The sequence below is a fragment of the Anomaloglossus baeobatrachus genome, chromosome 10, assembly GCF_048569485.1.
Source record: "Anomaloglossus baeobatrachus isolate aAnoBae1 chromosome 10, aAnoBae1.hap1, whole genome shotgun sequence".
In the NCBI taxonomy this organism is placed as follows: domain Eukaryota; kingdom Metazoa; phylum Chordata; class Amphibia; order Anura; family Aromobatidae; genus Anomaloglossus; species Anomaloglossus baeobatrachus.
The window spans coordinates 127,123,335-127,130,298 of NC_134362.1; the positions used below are offsets into that span (position 1 = coordinate 127,123,335).

Below are 6,964 nucleotides of genomic sequence, written 5' to 3' on the forward strand. Positions count from 1 at the left end.
ATCCATCTGGATTCCGCCCGCAATAGGGCTTAATATAATGAACCACCTCTGCCGGTCTCCTGAAGCTTCTGCAGTCCGATAACCCGCATATTACGATAGGAGCCTGAGTGATATTGCAAGAAATGTGAAGCAACTGAAGTTATAGTTTTGCCCTTTTTAAGATCTGAAGCAGCCAAATTAAATGTTGAGGTATGTTTTTGAATCTGTTTTCTAAGATCTTGGGATGTTTGTCCCACATAGACTTTTGGACAGAGCAGATGATAGCATATATAACATTGATGGTTTTACAGTTAATATATGAATGCAAGCTGTGTTCTTTGGAATCACCTGGGTTCACAAAAAAATCTCTAGTGGGGTGCATATGGGGACAGATGCTGCATGTACCACAGGGAAAGGAGCCCTTCAGAATCAAACCCCTATTTAACTTGGTCGTGGGTCTCTTAAAGTGGCTATTGGTGAGGATATCTCTCAATCATGGTGCCCATCTAGCTGTAAGAAGTGGGACGTCACTCACCAGAGATCAGACTTGAGGATCCGAACTGAGGATGGTCCAGTGTCTTTGCCGGATCTGTCTCACTTGTGTCCACTGATTATTAAAATCAGTGACCAGACAAAGTGGCTGGTCCTTCTTGATGGTACGTTTATCATTCAGGGTCTGTTGTGTTTCATTTTTGGCTCTCTGATACGCTGTAGAAATGACACTCTGAGGGTAGCCGCGTTTCCTGAAACGAGTTGTTAATTCATTAGCCTGTGTACAGGAGTCCTCATACATTGTGCAACTCCTTCGCACTCGTAAAAACTTCCCAATGGGGACACCTCTTCTAGTTTGAAAGGGGTGAAAGCTGTCAAACCTGAGCAGACTGTTGGTGGCTGTAGGCTTGCTGTAGAGGTCCGTATGGAGTCGACCATCCTCAATCCTCATAGAGAGATCCAAAAATGTAGCTGTAGAGGATGACATGGTATATGTTAGGAAAATGTTGTTAGAGTTCCTATTTAGAGATGTTAAGAAATCGCAACACAAATCTTCCGGACCGGTCCAGAGAAAGAGCACATCATTGATGTACCTTCTCCAATGGCTAACGTGTTGTACATACAGTTTAGAGGGATACACGATGGTATCCTCCCAAAACCCTAAAAAAAATGAGCATAGGCTGGTGCGAAACGCGCGCCCATGGCAACTCCAGATGTTTGTCAGTAATATTGTCTGTCAAATAAGAAATAGTTGTGTTCAAGGGAAAAAAGACATAAATCCAACAGAAAGGAATCTTGCATTCTGTCAGAGTTAGTCTGTAAATCTAAAAAATATGCAAGTGCTCGGATGCCGTCAGGGTGTGCGGTGTTCGAATATAAAGACTCCACGTCACAAGTTACCATGATGGCAGCAGGTGGAACAGTGACAGAAGAACAAAATCTGATAAATTCAGTGGAGTCTTGTATATGGGAGGGCAGTTTAAACACCATGGTCTGTATAAAAAAAAATCCAAATAGGTCCCTACCTTCTCACATAGGCTCCCAATGCTGGAGACTATGGGGCGACCAGGGGGAACATTGACATTCTTGTGCACCTTAGGTAGCATATAGAATGTGGGAGTCACGGGTTGTGCTTCCCACGTAAATTGCTTCTCTTTCATATTGATGATGCCCAAGGTGCACGCTCTGTCCAAAAGTGTTTTCAGTTTTTTAGAAAACATCGTGGTCGGGTCAGAAGGAATCTTGAGGTAAAACCTACTATTATTGATCTGTCTCTTGGCTTCCTCTAAATACATATTTACTGGCCATAATACAACGTTGCCACCTTTATCAGCTTCTTTAATAATAATGTTGGTGTATTTTTCAATTGTTGTATAGCCTTTTCTTTCAAGGGGATTGAGATTTTAACCAGTACCTGAATTAGTTGGTAATTTAGAGATTTCAAATTTGACAACTTCAAAGAAGGTTTTAACTGCAGGTGCTAAAGAGAGCGGTGGAGTAGCTGTGGGCTTACATTTGTAAGGGAAGGGTCTCCTGCCGGTGGGGTTCTCGTTTTCATGGAGAAGATCCAAAAGATCGTAGAAAGTCTGTCGGTCGGTTTCCGGAAGATGGTCAATGATGTCCGTTTTTTTTGTACATGGATTAAAACACCAAATTTCTACAAAAGAGGTATAAGTACTTGGTTAAGGTTAATTTGTCAAGCAAATGCATAGGCACAAATGTCAGACCCCTCTGTAAAACAGAGATTTCACAAGGTGTTAGAATGTGATCAGATAAATTAATAATCTGCAGGGAATCATTGGAGGAAAAATTACCTGTAAAGGAGTTGCAAACAAAGAGGACAAGGAAGAAAAGGCACAAAATTGTATACAAAATATTATAATTTTTATTAGATGGAATAAAATACAGCATAAAAAATAAAAAATTATTTGTCAGACTCATAGCTATGCGGTGGATGGGCGGCTCTCCTACGGTGCGAGCGTAGATAGAATTGGTGAACAAAATGCTCCCATATGAGCGGACGGTATACCAGAACAGAGGGTGTCCGGAGAAATTCAATAGGATATGGGAAATGTGGAACTCTTCCCCTCTGACTTTGACTGATTAAGGCTATGTGCGCACTAGAGATGTGAAGTTTCTCGAGAAAATCTTCTCGAGAAACTTCTGGGAGTGAAAGATTTGCTGACCTCCGGAAAAAATCCGCGGCAAAACCGCATGCGGATTTGCCGCGGATTTGCCGCGGATTTACCGCGGATTTGCCGCGATTTTCCCGCGGGTGGTTCCCTGCGGATTTTTGCAGTCTGTACTGCAGAAATCCGCGGGATACCTGCGGATTTAATGGACATGTTCATTTTCTCAAGAAACTTTCTCGAGAAACTTTTCTCAAGAAACTTTCTTGAGAAAAATCCGCACCAGTGCGCACAGCTTTTTTTTTTTCTCATAGAATTTCATGGGAAATGTCTGCACAAAGATTGCAGACATTTCTCAAGAAATTTCCGCGGCAAATCCGCGGGTAAATCCGCGGGTATTTTGCTCTAGTGCGCACATAGCCTAAGTATAATATCCCTGTATGTCTCTATCAGCACTGAATACAATCTTGACTGTGGAGAGGTAAAGATCCAGAAAGTTTGGGATGGCGGTATCGGCAGAGCTAGTTAATAGTTGTTTGCTGTTTTTTGTTTGTTTGTAAAATTCCATAAGTACTCAAATGCAATTTAATCAGCTTCTTCTTTGACCGTAAGACACTGTAGTAACCCTAAAATGAACATTCATTTAATATGGTGCTAAGTTTACTCAATAAGCCTACTTGAGCAGCTCACAGCAAATTTATATATTCATAGTTTATGTGTCTTTGGCTTTGTATTTGAGAAATGTTTTTCTACTGTTTAATACATTTAAAAAAAAAAAGTTATTTGTCAGAAACAAATCAGCAAGACAAGGCATAGTGGTCACAGTGGTGTGGAAGGACTAAACAATAAAAATGGAGACATGATATAACATAAAAAGTACCTATACCAGCACTATAGAGTATATGGTATTATGTTTAACATGGATCATAATAAATAGATAAATCAAAAATCAATGGGGTACATGAAAACAGCAGGGTGTAAACGCCAGAGAGTATAACGTGACAGTTATAAGCAGGGCAATGGCCAAAAAGCGGTAAGATGGATAACCCCTGAGGAGCAAGAAATTTAATAACTATGACAGTATGGGGCACACAGGGTCAAAATGTATTACCCAAGTTAAAAGGCCTGTGTAACAGGGGATACCCAAAGGCAGTGGCGTACCGTCCATAGAGGCAGGCCACGCGGCTTCTACGAGGCCTGTGACCTGATAGGGCCCGCAGCGGCTGCCCGCTGTGTGTGTAAACTTTCACTTTCCTCATCGCAGCACGGGCGGGCTTCCCTGGGACGGTCACCAAGCAGCTGGGACCCTGCACTGTTTGAATATCTCCAGGCGGCCGCAGCACGGAGATGCAGACACTGCAGACAGCGCAGCTTCTGCTGTAGAGGGGGAGTGGCCGGGCAGCATCTTCTTCCAGTCAGAAAGCTGAGAGCTGCCAGGAGGATAACAGCCAATGAGGAGAGGGGACGGAACTTGTTCAGTATAGCGTGGGAGATTTGAAGATATGGAAAGCTAAACAGTGCAGAAACAGCAGAGCAAGAAGAGAGTTAAGCAAACAGGAAGAAGCAGAGCAGAAGCACCAGGCAGAAAAATCAGAGGATAGGAACGGAACACAGCCAGGAGGAGCCACAGGAACTGGAGGCAGAAGCCACTAACATCTCTCACTGCACAGGAGCAGGTGAGTATAATGTGCAGATTATGTGTAATATCTCTGTACTAAAAGGGAAACCATCAGTAAGCCGTAAGTAAATGCAAGGTGCAGCGCTGTGTAACAGAGCATGAAGCAGAGTCAATATACCAGATGTGGCACTGCAGAGGGGTATCAGAGTAGGAGGGAAGCCCCATATATAGCTGCCATAGCTGCGTGCGGCTTACCTCCTACTCTGATACCCCTCTGCAGTGCCACATCTGGTATATTGGCTCTGCTTCATGCTCTGTTGCACAGTGCTGGTATATTGGCTCTGCTTCATGCTCTGTTGCACAGCGCTGGTATAATGGCTCTGCTTCATGCTCTGTTGCACAGCGCTGGTATATTGGCTCTGCTTCATGCTCTGTTGAACAGTGCTGGTATATTGGCTCTGCTTCATGCTCTGTTGCAGAGCGCTGTACAGAGCGTTTACTTTTGGCTTGCTGACGGTTTCCCTTTTACTCATACTCTTGCAGTACCTATATCAGGCTCATCAGACCTGCTTTATGCATTGCCGCACAGATCATTTATTCCAGTCCTCCACCCCTTTTCTCTTAGCCCGGCACATGTATATTTCTGTTTTTCTTACCATATTTTTACACTTGTTATCCCATATCTATATCTGTACAGGGATTGATAGTTCCTGGGTCAGTGGATCATCACACTGGGTATAGGATCCTATGTATTACTTTTTCATTATTTGATTGGATCACATGGATGCCCTGACATGTTAGCAGTGAGCTATAATAGCCTGTAATGAAGCTATACATATGACTCTATACTGGCTGTGTAGCACTACGCGTATTTAATCAATGTATTGTTATTGTGCATTATTGTTTATCGGCATATCAGAGTGCGTTATCATAAGTGCCTTATCTGATATACTGGGTCTGCTCCAGGCTCGGTTGCACAGAGCATTATTCAGGGCTATCTGACTGTCTTCTCTTCTATACTAATCCTTCTGCAGTGCCCATATCCGGTTTATTACAGAATAAGTTGAATTTAGTTATACGTACTGTATGTCTCTGTGCTAGCTGTTTGGCACTGCACATACTTATTCCATGTATTGAATTGTTAAGCACACTAAAGCCTGCTTTACACGTTGCAATTTCGCATACGATATCGTATGCGATTTGCAACACCCCCATCGTATGTGCGGCACGTTCAATTTGTTGAACGTGCCGCACAAACGATTAACCCCCATCACACGTACTTACCCGTACATACGACCTCAATGTGGGCGGCGAACGTCCACTTCCTGGAGTGGGAGGGACGTCTGACGTCACATCGACGTCACGCGGCAGCCGGCCAATAGAAGCGGAGGGGCGGAGATGAGCAGGACGTAAACATCCCGCCCACCTCCTTCCATTGCTGGCTGGAGCCACGGGAGGCAGGTAAGATCTGTTCAATGTTCCCGGGGTGTCACACACTGCGATGTGTGCTGCCTTGGGAACATTGAACAACCCAACGTGCAATTTGTCAGGATTCAACGACGTGTATGCAATGAACGTTTTAACGTTCAATCGCAATCGCACGTACCTGTCACACACTACAATGTACCTTACGATGCCGGATGTGCGTCACTTACGACGTGACCCCGCCGACACATCGTAAGATATATTGTAGCGTGTAAAGCGGGCTTTACTGTATATGGGTATTGCATTACAGTAGGTTATCACACTTTTGCAGAGGTTGTCATTTGGGATTTGTTCATGCTTTTAAAAAGGAACCTGTCACCAGATTTGGTGACTATAAGCTTCAGCCACTACCAGAGGTCTCTTATATACAGCATTCTAACATCCTGTATACAAGAGCCCAGGCCGCTGTGTAGAATGAAAAAAACACTTTAATACACACCTAAGGGGTGGAGCGGTGCAGATCGGTCGGATGGGTTTCTCTGTTCTCCGTAACCAGTGCCTGTTCTTTCGGCCATCTTTCTCCTCCTTCTTCTGAAGCCCGGGGTGCATGATGCGTCCCACGTCATCCACTCTAGCCGGTATTGAGGTCCCACACAGGCACACTATAATACTTTGATCTGCCATGTGTGTATTCTCTCTGTACTGTGAAATCACTGTGTATAATATCCCTGTACTGTGACATCACTGTGTGTATTACCCCTGTACTGTGACATCACTGTGTGCATTAGCCCTGTACTGGGACATCACTGTGTGCATTAGCCCTGTACTGGGACATCACTGTGTGCATTAGCCCTGTACTGGGACATCACTGTGTGCATTAGCCCTGTACTGGGACATCACTGTGTGCATTAGCCCTGTACTGGGACATCACTGTGTGCGTTATCCCTGTACTGTGACATCACTGTGTGTGTTAGCCCTGTACTGTGACACCACTGTGTGTATTATCCCTGTACTGTGACACCACTGTGTGTATTATCCCTGTACTGTGACATCACTGTGTGAGTTATCCCTGTAATGTGACATCACTGTGTGCGTTATCCCTGTAATGTGACATAACTGTGTGCATTATCCCTGTACTGAGCAGTGATTTATTATGGTTCTTAAGGCTATAAAGAAGGTCATAATCGTTCCCATTAGACAGATGTGAAAATTTATATTGTGTGTGGTGAGGGGCACGAAGAGGACATCGCTACTTTAGGCCAAGTTCACACACTGCAGATTTTTTTTTGGAGGGGGGGGGGTTGCGGTGTGAACCCACTGG

The 6,964-nt window shown here is 44.2% G+C and overlaps 1 long non-coding RNA gene across 1 annotated transcript; it reads right to left on the reverse strand.

Annotated features, from left to right (window-relative positions):
- Positions 1-873: 873 nt before the first annotated feature.
- On the reverse strand, positions 874-6,315 carry LOC142254606 (uncharacterized). The gene is made up of 3 exons (XR_012727274.1): positions 6,143-6,315; positions 1,985-2,128; positions 874-942 (listed from the first exon to the last, which is right to left on the reverse strand). It is a non-coding gene; the product is annotated as an uncharacterized LOC142254606 (long non-coding RNA).
- Between the last annotated feature and the right edge of the window lie 649 nt (positions 6,316-6,964).